The 11853-nt window shown below is 35.6% G+C and overlaps 1 pseudogene; it reads left to right on the forward strand.

The window, feature by feature from the left end:
* Positions 1-3166: 3166 nt before the first annotated feature.
* LOC135196231 (ribosome biogenesis protein NSA2 homolog) lies at positions 3167-7371 on the forward strand (annotated as a pseudogene).
* The last annotated feature ends 4482 nt before the right edge of the window (positions 7372-11853 follow it).

Genomic DNA, 11853 nt, shown 5'->3' on the forward strand with positions numbered 1-11853 from the left:
TGGTAAACTGTTCTGCAAGAAAGTTGGAGTATAGCAAATATTTACAATAGGTACGAAAGTCAAGATGTCGTGACGTCATAATACAGAACTTTAGAGAACGTTCTAATTCCGAAAAATAATTACTTTAATTTGAGTCAGAATAGAGTTACTTTCTCAATAGCGAATGTTTACAAATCAATCATCATAAATATGTAAAATATTGATGTTTTACTAATTATTTGAAAAATTATCTAGTGCACGTTTCGTTGTTGTCTTCGACCAGAACAGTTGTTTACTCTAAAACGTTGGTAAGGGACCGTGTTCCGATTGTTGTGATGAAAGTGCCCCAGCGTCTGTGGGTACAAGTGGTGTGTGGATTTATCTCAGGAAATGGGAAGTTTGTTGACACAAGCGACTCCGTAAACATCGAGATGGCGTCAATCTTCTAAAAAAAAAAAAAAAAAAAAAAAAAAAAATGAAGCGTAAGTAAAAATTTCGAAAGCGTTTTGGTGAGTTTTGCACTGCCGTGGACACCCTTTTCACTACCCTATGTTTAATGCTTTAAATTTGGCCTTAATTTCTAACTGGAGAAAATACTTACTTCGAAAGGAGAGTAGAGGTCTTTAGCTCCGTTTCTCACCAACAAGAAGTTGCGACTGATGCCCATCTCCGGTGTCAGGACGTGTTATAAGTACTTTTTTGGAGGGTGGGGCTGATCCAGGCCATGCAGTGTTTTACCCCATTTCTAAAGTAGATACAATCCAATGTTTCTAACCTTGTTGAACATCTGGCTGCCGAAAACCATAGCGGAACAGACAACGGATATGAGGATTGTAATTTTTTTTTTTTTTTTTTTTTTTTTTTTTTTCTCTCAGCACTTTTCATTGATTTAAGTCTATATCAGTATTTTGATTTTTTTTAATAACTATGCCAGAAATAAATGTAACCGTTAATGTTTGCATGCTAAGAATGGCAAAATCATTGTTGCCACATTAGTGGAGCTTCACACATATGTCTATGCATTATCATAAACTGTTTCCATGAATTCTAGTTGTCATAGTAATGTAGTAATGATAAAATTGCTTTAATATTTATGTATATATACTTTCAATACATAGGCTAGTTTCACCAATTTCCACGTTTTGTGTAAGTCTTATACCCAGTTTGGAGGGTGAACACACACCAATTGGCAACACAGAGAGAGAGGGAAGAGAAGCGAGCGAAGAGAGAGAGAGAGAGAGAGAGAGAGATGAGATGAGATATTGCCAAAAACGTGCTTGCACTGTGTCTGAAACCCATATTAAGTATGCTGCTTAGTTGTCAATCAAGTTTTTGCACTGCGTAGGCCACCCTTTTCACTACTCTGTTTAATGCTTTAAATTTGGCCTAAATTTCTAACTTTGGAGAAAATACTTACTTCGAAAGGAGAGTAGAGGTCTTTTACCTCAGTCTCTCACCAACAACAAGTGGCGACTGATGCCCATCTCCGGTGTCAGGACGCTTTATAAGTACTTTTTCTGAGGGTGTCCAGCTGTGACCGTCGTTGAGTTGAGCCAGTCCATGCTGTTTTTTACCCTAAGGTAAAACACCGCGTGGACTGGCCAACTCGCTGACTACCACGGGTAGGCCACCCTCCGAAAAAGTATTTTTGACGCGTCCTTACATCAGAGATGGTCATCAGTCACGAGTTGTTGTTGGTGAGAGAAGGAGCTAAAGACTTATACTCTCCTTTTGAAATAAGTATTTTCTCCAAAGTTAGAAATTAAGGCCATATTTTAAGATTTAAACAGAGGGTAATGAAAATGGTGGCCAACACAGTGCCCACACCACCAAAACGCTTTTGAAATTTTTACTTACAACTCGGAATAATTAAAAGATTGACGCCATGTCGATGTTTGCAGAGTTGCTTGTGTCGATAAACTTCCCATTTCCTGTGCTAAATCCGCACACCACTTGTACCCATAGACACTGGGACACTTTCATCACAACAGTCGTACACCTGACCTCTAACCATACTATCGAAGGGGACTATGGCATTCTTTGCAGCTTTTTGCGCTCTTCAATTGTTTATCAGTTTTGACAATTATGTGTTTTCTCCAAACTGGGTAATGAGACTTACACAAAACCGGGGAAATAAGTGAAATTAGCGTATCTATTTGTAGTATATATACATAATACAGCAATTTCATTTCTGCATTACTATGACAACTAGAATTCATGGAAACAGTTGAAATATTTGTAATTTTTCGGGGTTAATTTGGTTGCAAATAAGGGATAATATACATGAATTAAATAAACATTTTGAAGTAGTTAAACTAAATAATGAGTAAAGTAAACAATTAAGGGAATAAAGCTTTGCACCCATAATCAGTGCTGTCGTCTGCTGCCCGTCCTGTGTTTGCGAAGTGAGTAGTACTTAAGAACCAGGAACAGCAACGTGGTTCAAGTTCAGTGTGGAGTGAATTAAGACTAAAAATGTGTCTAATTACAATCCAAATAGCAAGCGGTAAAATGAATTAACTTCAAACCATGACTCTACTGGTATGTAATCTTATACCAATACTGATGGACTGACTAATGAATTTTTTCTTTAATTAAGAAAATTTACATGATAATAGTTAATGTTACCACCTTCTTATGATTTGAGCAACGTTTAATTTAGATATGGAAAAAAGATCTTAAATTATGTAGTTTTACCCCCCAAACCCTTTGCATCTATAGTTTCACCACCACAAAGAGGTTTGCAGAGGGGTCTCTTTGTGGTGGTGAAACTATAGATGCAATGGGTTTGGGGGGTATAACTACATATTTAAGAATTTTTTTCCATATCTAAATTAAACGTTGCTCAAATCATAAGAAGGTGGTAACCATTAACTATTATCATGTAAATTTTCTTAATAAAGAAAGAAAATTCATTAGTCAGTGCATCAGTATTGGTATAAGATTACACACCAGTAGAGTTTAAAATGTATTTTGTCTTTGACTACTTGTCCTATATTTATGTAGCAGTGTGTAGCTTCAAGTCTGGGTGTAGAATTATTCCTTGGAGAGACTTGGAGTGCTTACTAATGTGCTCCTTGTCTCTCCACAGGTAGTGTCCAGTGCTGTCGACTTGTTAATTTTTTTTTTGTTTGATCTGTAAGATACGTGAAACCCAGGCTTGGTAATACAGCTAGTTGGTATTTTTGAAAGAAGACTCAAAATGCCGCAGAACGAACACATTGAGCTTCATCGAAAACGTCATGGTAGACGTTTTAATTATGAAGAAAAGAAAAGGAAAAAAGAAGGGAGAGAACCTCATGAAAGATCTAAAAAGGCACAAAAGCTGCATGGCTTGAAGGCCAAACTGTACCAGAAACAGAGATATTCAGAAAAGGTACAGATGAAAAAGACCATAAAGGCTCATGAAGAGAAATTAAGCAAAAGAAAGGATAAGGAAGCAGTACCAGAGGGGGCTGTGCCATCGTACTTGCTGGATCGTGAGGGCCAAACTCGTGCTAAAGTTCTTTCAAATATGATAAAGCAGAAAAGGAAAAGAAAGGCTGTAAATGGGATGTACCTCTCCCAGCAGAAGAGCTCAAGCAGAGGAAGAGTATTTAAAGTGATCAAGACAGGTAAAAGAAAAAAGAAGGCATGGAAGCGACTTGTAAAGAAAGTGACATTTGTTGGTGAGAACTTCACAAGAAAGCCACCCAAATTTGAAAGGTTTATTCGTCCTATGGCGTTGAGATTCAAGAAAGCTCACGTTACTCATCCTGAATTAAAAGCCACATTTCATTTGCCTATTCTTGGTGTTAAGAAGAATCCCAGTTCAACAATGTACACAACTTTGGGTGTTATAACTAAGGGTACAGTAATAGAGGTAAACATTAGTGAACTTGGACTGGTAACTCAGAGTGGTAAAGTGGTCTGGGGTAAATTTGCGCAAGTTACAAATAATCCAGAAAACGATGGCTGTATTAATGCAGTGTTGTTGGTATAATTCATTAGAGGACCTAGGAATAAGAAACCAGTTCTTTATTATGTAACTATTCAAGAGAATAAATAGTAATTACAGCTAGTGTTTTATTTAACACAAATGACTTGCTCACTCTTTTGATACTCTGCCAGTGTGATTTGTTTTTAAAAAAAGAAATACCTATATATACAAGTGTTTCTCTCTCTCTCTCTCTCTCTCTCTCTCTCTCTCTCTCTCTCTCTCTCTCTCTCTCTCTCTCTCTCTCTCACTTAACCCAAGGTTTTCAGGAATGGCTGAAAATTATGGCTGCCAAAAAGTTACATCCTGGTCTCCCATTTAGGTAAAATTATGGATGCCAAAAGGGCAAATCATGAGCTCCTTTGTGTAAGTTAACCAGTTCACTTGCAAAGGGTGTCTGTTACTGCTTCTAGTCAGTCCTTCATTTTTCATTTATGTAGTATTGAACATTTGTTGCCTTCATCTTGAAGCTTTTCTCTCCATGAGGTATATCACTGTTGCTTGAGTAAAAGTTATTATGACAAACCGTAAAGGAAAATGAGGATGCTCTTATAACAAAAACAAAAGATGTATATTCTGTAAAGAAGCACTTTTCTTTGTATGATTTTAAGGAAATTAGTGCAAATTGTAGGTAGTAAAAGATATTTCCCACATTTACATTTCACTGTTAGTGTCCCCCATAGGGTATACTGTAGGCATTACACAAAGTTCTTTGCAGCTTCCCTTTGGCCCGTAGCTTCAACCTTTTTCATTCCTTGTACTATACCTCCATTCATATCTTTCTGCCCATTTTGCTATCCACCCTTTCCTAACAATTATTCCATAGTGCAACTGCCAAATTTTCTTATTAAACCTTTCAAAACCTTACTACTATCAATTTCCTTTCTAGAACTGAAGGGTAAGGTCCGGTGTTTGGTTTTTGGCCTAAACTTTGTATATTCCGTTCTATTATTACAGCGTAGGGAGTGAATAGAAGCAAAACCTGGATCAGTTACAAGTTCAATGATTAATTTATTTCATTCCCTGCATGTTTACATGAAGAATGTTGAGTTTATATGTTCAAACTTCTGAGTTGGCCTACCCTCACTCTTGCCTTTTTCTGTTTTCCATTTCAGAATAGCCAAGATGCAGATCTTCGTTAAAACTCTCACTGGCAAGACCATCACCCTTGAGGTCGAGCCATCTGATACCATTGAAAATGTCAAAGCCAAAATTCAGGACAAGGAGGGTAAGTGACTTCATAAGCTTAAAAAGTTGTCATTCGATTCATCATTTTTGTATATTGATTACCAGGATCATGGAACATTCAAAGTTTTTGTGATAATTAAAATATTTTTTTTATTTCAGGTATTCCTCCAGATCAACAGCGATTGATTTTTGCTGGAAAACAGCTTGAAGACGGTCGCACACTTTCTGATTATAACATTCAAAAGGGTAAGTCTATGGTTAACTTTCTTCCCACAGTCTTAATGGACCAGTTATTAGAGGAGGCCTGACACTTTAGAAGTCTTACTCTTAAGACATAAACATGACTATCTAGTTTACTGTGCATGTTGGTGGCTTTGTACACAAGATTGCAGCAAAAAATAAAGTAATTTGACTTTTTACCTTGTACAAGGCATTTGCCGGGTTCCAGAAAATCATGGAAATAACACCAAATGTAATGCAAGTACAGAAGGGTGGGTGTGGGTTTTGGCTACAAAGCCAGTAATTACTTGCTCTTTTCTTTTTAAGCTGATCGTAGTTCAGTTGCTGATGCCACCATGTAATAGGAGAGAGGCTTCTCAGTTATAAGTTGTATAATGCTATTTGGAACTGCTTGTGGCAAAGTACATGTATATGTTGAGAAAGCAGTAAGGTTGGCCCCTTTGTTTATCCAGTTTACATGGTTATAATTAAGGAATAAGATACTGTATACCCGAAATTTAATTAATATTGTAGATGAAAGATAAATTAATGATAGACACATGGGGTTACCTCTGTTCTATAGGTTTTATCATTGCTGTACTTTTAATTACTTGTTACTGAATGATGTGAGCATATAACGGTACACTAACTTTAAATGTTGAAATGTAAATATGAATTCACTAAATTAAACAGTTAAGATGCAAAAGTCTTATGAAGAAACAAAATGTTGTTAGTTTTATTTTATGTTCAGTTAGATGTCAGGGTGACATTTTCAGTACACCTTTAATTCATTTACATTTTGTGATCACCGTACGGGATTTGGTTTGTTGCAACAATAATTAGTTTATTAGCTACATGGGTGGCTATTTAAACTGGGTTAGGCAAAAAAAAAAAGCCTTGTCTTTTTATTTATATGAAGGCAGTCAATCAATTGGTAAATATAATGCAACCCAGTGCAATACTGTACTGTAATTAGATGTTTGGTAACAAAGTAAACATCAAAACATGAGCAGTAAGTATAATAATTCAGTAAAAGGTAGAAGAAAAATTAGTACGTACTGTGTATTTTTCGCCTTTTTGAAAAGTCTGGAGGCCTAAAGCATTTTAAGGTTTTTTGTTTCCTTACAGAATCTACACTTCATTTGGTACTGCGACTTCGTGGTGGTGCCAAGAAACGCAAGAAGAAGAATTACACCACCCCAAAGAAGATTAAGCATAAGCATAAGAAAGTTAAACTGGCTGTGCTGAAATATTACAAGGTCTGTATTGCTAGTGTATAAGGCGTACTGACACTTGATGAAATACATCCCAACTCTGAAGAGTATCCATTTTACCATAACTTTACAGCCCTTTTTCTACTAATTCTCAGTACTATAACACAGTTGTTTTGAAGCTTCTCACATGATGGTTTTCCGGCGCGTGGCAAATGGCCACAAATTTTTTTTATTAAATTCAATTCAATTCATACATGATGGTTTTCAATTTATTGCTTAAAGGAAAAATTAACAGTAAAGGAAGTAGTTCTAAGAAAATCAGATTTTTCTCTCCTTTCACAATAAGTTGCAGATTTTCAGTATTGAGCTTTGGCAGAGTAGCATTAAAGCAAACAAATAGAGTATTCCATGAGTACAGTTTACTCTCTTGCTTCATTATGGTTAACTTGATAGTATGTATGGTATTTTTAATTTTGGGAGGTTTGTTAGATATGCAGTTTTTATATGGCAAGTTCACAATAAATGGTAGAATTTACAAGACAAAGGTGTTTTAAAAATGGGTATTGGCTTGCTATTTATTCCTAATATTTTTTCAGGCTAGATGTTAGCTTTTGGTTTTGTTTTTTCAGGTTGATGATAATGGGAAGATTACCCGCCAGCGACGAGAGTGTCCAAGTGAGGAATGTGGTGCTGGTGTATTCATGGCAAATATGTTTGATCGCCAGTACTGTGGATGTTGTCATCTTACCTTTGTTTTCAATAAGCCAGAATAAAGTATTATTCTAGGTACTTGCATCGTTTGTATTTATTTGCCATTTACTTTGGAATGTTCTATTAATCAGCATCATTGTACTTCTTGCAAAATCTTAAACATACAGAACGGGACACAAATCTCCTGTAGTTTGGTAGTGTGAAGTTTAACTGGAATTTAATGTCTGCATCTTGTACTTTTAGACAAAGCAAACATTGGATCAAAAATGTATTGCAGGAACAGCATTCTTTATGGAATACTCAACATCTTACTTATGGAGTTCGTTCTGTCACTGCAGCTTGTGTGGTTCTTTGTAGGGTGTTACCAAGGATCCATTAAGCCCCTAGCTACAACCCCTTCGTTCCTTTCTCTACCTTCATTCATGTTCTCTCCCATCTTTCCAGTCTCCTAAGTTGAATCGTAGTGTAACTGTGATGTCTTCCGCCTGTTACACCTTTCAAGCCTTTAGCTGTCATTTTCCATTACATCGCTGAGTGGCCATTCCTCTAAATTCTGTTGAATCATCTGAGTACTTACTATTAACCATATCAAAAGTCATCTGCCATTGTTTTAGAAAAAGTGGAAAGTAACCAACAAGGTGCCTCAAAATATAATTTACTTAAAAATATCAACGGGTTGGTTATTTAAACTGCATGAATAAAAGGGTAAATCTTGGTGGTGTCATAATTTCTTTTAAACTAGAAATTTACTAAACTATAGTTTTAGTGCTAAAGCAATGAACCTGGTTGTTGATCAAATGCAGAAAGCGTTGATGCCTTATTGAGAATGCAGCAGCTAATGTCAGAAGTCCTCACACTGTCCCCCAGGACTTCGTCCGTCCAAAAATAAAATTAAAATTTTAGTGAAATTTAATAAATCCGAACAAACATTAAGGAGTTTTTTTTTTTTGGTGGTAAATACCAGAAAACTATCTATTATGTGGGTAAGAGATTAAAATTCCTTAATATGCAAATATATATATAACATATGAAGGCAGTACCTTCCACAGTTCACTGGAGGCATCACTTGGGGTTCTCTAGCGCCTCAGTGCCGTGGTTGGGTTGGTGTTTGCTTCTCGCCTCGGTGGTCGCGGGTTCAATTCTCGGCTATTCCAATGAGGAGTGAGAGATGTGTATTTCTGGTGATAAAAGTTCACTCAACGTGGTTTGGAAAGCCGAAGGTCCCGTTACTAAATAACCACTGGTTCCAAGCAACATAAAAGCACCATAGGGTGCGTCTCAGTGGCGTGATCGTGTGGTCTTGGCCTGCCACTTCAGTAGGCCGCGAGTTTATTCTCAGGCATTCCATCGAGGTGTGAAAGCTGTGTATTTCTGATAGAAGTTCACTCTCGACGTGGTTCGGAAGACACGTAAAGCCGTTGGTCCCGTTGCTGAATAACCACTGGTTCCATGCAACGTAAAAGCACCATACAAACAAACTTATGGTTCTCTGCAGTGTCCCTTCATCCTGTTGCTGGACGTACTGGGTAGAGGTTTTTCAAAGTAAATCTGAAGAACTAAACCCTTCGTCAGTCTTTCCAAGAAAATTTAAAGACAAATTTCAATCAGACCAAAGAAGACAAAACGATAATTGTGAGTGTCAGCAGTGTATCCAAGAAGGCGTAACACCTCAAACCGAATCTCGCCATGAACGGTGTGGACCGCCTCGGCAGCGTGGTTCGTATGGTACTAGTGTCCCACTTCGGTGGTTACCGTTTCGATTCTCGTCCATTCCATTGAGGAGTGAGAGATGTGTGTTTCTGGCGATAGAAGTTCACTCTCGACATGGTTCGGAAGTCACGTAAAGCCATTGGTCCTGTTGCTGAATAACCACTGGTTCTATGCAACGTAAAAGCACCATACAAACAAACAATGAACGGTGTGGATGCTCATGTTTTTTGCAAGATTGCAAAGAAACGAAACCTTTAAATAAAGAAAAATTGATAAACGTGATAAGGAATTTCTTAGCTAGAAAAGGGATCTCAATCCAGCTACAATTACATACCAAAGGTTGTATGTGTATTACACTTACAATATTATCGTGAGAGCAAATAGCAGTTGTTAGACAATTTCTTAGCCAAACAAGAAGGAATTAAATTCACTACTGAATCAGAGATAAATGTCAAAAAAACAAAAAAAAAAGAAAAAGCTAATTAAGTGAATAATTACACAGTTTTTATAATATATATATCAACATATATAAGTATATATATCTATATATATTATATATATATATATATTAATAACAAAATAATCTTTTAACTTTCGTTCCATTCAATTATATTATTATCCAATGGAACATAAATGGTCTGAAAACACGAATGCACTTGGTTGAAATGCAAAGACTCCTAGAGCAACATGAACCACTGCGCATATGTTTACAACACGTTAATAATCCAGTCCCATCAATATGTTATTACTTTCTGGCATCCTCCGTTTCAGGAGAAGGCAAGATAGGAACAGCAATATGTTCATAATCGTGTAACCTATGTTAAAGTTACAGTTAACAATAATTCATTTCAAATATCTCCAATTTGCCTGCATATGATAAACAAAACTAGCATTTTAGTCTGCAGTCTATATAATCAACCTAAATGAAAATTATGATACGGCTCAATTATCAAATATTTTATCACAGTTCACTAAGCCAATTCTAGTTTTAGGTGATCTTAATGCTCATCACCTCTTATGGGATGCCAGTACCATCGACACAGAAAGAGCAGGTAAAGATATAGAAAATCTAAGACTTAATTACAACTATTGTTGTTTGAATTAAAATTAAATCCCAACATACTTTTCAAAAAACTCTTGGGGCCCTATCATCTGTAGACCTGTCAATTTGTTCCACTTCATTAGTAGACAGATTAGAGTGGATACCCTGGATGACCTTTATACCAGCGATCACTACCCAATCGTAATCACATGTCTTGAAGATAGTCATCAACAATTTATTCCAAAATTTAATTTTAAAAAAGCTGATTCGGAAAAGTATAATTTAGTTACCAAAAATGTTTCCCCTTTCCAAAGTAACAATGATCACAATGAAATTAATTCATATTTTACAGATTTCGTAATCAGTTCTGGAAATAAATCGATACCAATGACAACTTGTAAACCAAAAATATATCCTGTTCCATGGTGGTCTAGATAACTTTCAGATATTATCATACTTAAGCACAAGATGAGTAGACGATTAGACAGACTAAACCAAAGATATAACAAATTATATAAAAGTAATAGATATACATTGAAAGGGTTAGTATTAATAGCTATGGTAATTGATTATATCAACCTTGATGAATAAGACATCTGCTCAATTCAGGAAAAGTTTAGTAATAGGAAATCATCTTGGCATAATTACGTCTCAGACTTCTCAGGTGGCACTGTTAAACAAATGTGGGATAGATTTAGAAAAATTAATGGCAAATATAGTCGATCACCTAGATCCCCAACCCAATATTACGTAATGGGAAAAAGAGTTCATGATTTTTTAAAAGAAATATCAAATATAATAGGTCGCCACCTAGAATCAATAGGCAATAGCTTGGATTTAGATGAACATTTTCGCATTAGAAAAAGCATGAAGAGAAACATATAATTAATTTTGAAACTCAACAATTATACTACAATGTCCCATTTACATTAGAAGAATTTGATGCTGCGATAAAAACTTGTAGTAACTGCCCCAGGAAAGGATAATATCTCTTTTGAACTCCTTATACATCTGGACATTAAATCCAAAGAATACTTATTAATATTTTATAATATGGAAAAAGAAACTACTTCCCAAAGCATGGAAACACGCTATTGTAATTCCTATACCAAACCTGGCAAAGATCCAACATCAGTGAATAAATTAATAGACCTACATGGTATTTAAAGAAAATAAAGTTCTAGTAGCAACCCAATCTGGAAGTAGGAAAAATCATTCAAGTTTGAACTCATTAACATCACTAGAAGATCAAATCAAAAGAGGATTTGTACAAAAGAAAATTACTGTCTCAGTCTTATTCGACATTCAAAAGGCTTATGATACAACATGGAGATATTCAATTTAAAATCTCTATATGACATCAATCTAATGGGTGAACTTCCAATTTTTATACGAAATTTCCTAACAGAAAGAACATTCCAGACTAAAATTGAAACTGTATTATCAGAAACATTTGAAATAAAAAAAGGTATCCCACAAGGCAGCGTACTAAACAGCACATTATTTGCATTAGCAATCAATAATATTGTTAAAATGGTTCCAAAAGATGTAAACAACAGCTTATATGTTGATGATTTTGCCATTTTTTACACTTCAAACAACCTACGCCACATCCAAAGAATTTTAAATATCTCCATAGCTAAAATTGAACAATGTGCATTGTCTGTTGGATTTAAATTTTCTGTTGAAAAAACACATTTTATAATAAGATCAGCGCTGGCTCAAAAATCAAGTTATATCTCTTACCATGAATAACACTCCCATCCAATTTTATCCAGAAGTCAAATTCTTAGGCCTATATTTTGACAATGATT

The sequence above is a fragment of the Macrobrachium nipponense genome, chromosome 17 (assembly GCF_015104395.2).
Source record: "Macrobrachium nipponense isolate FS-2020 chromosome 17, ASM1510439v2, whole genome shotgun sequence".
Taxonomy (NCBI): domain Eukaryota; kingdom Metazoa; phylum Arthropoda; class Malacostraca; order Decapoda; family Palaemonidae; genus Macrobrachium; species Macrobrachium nipponense.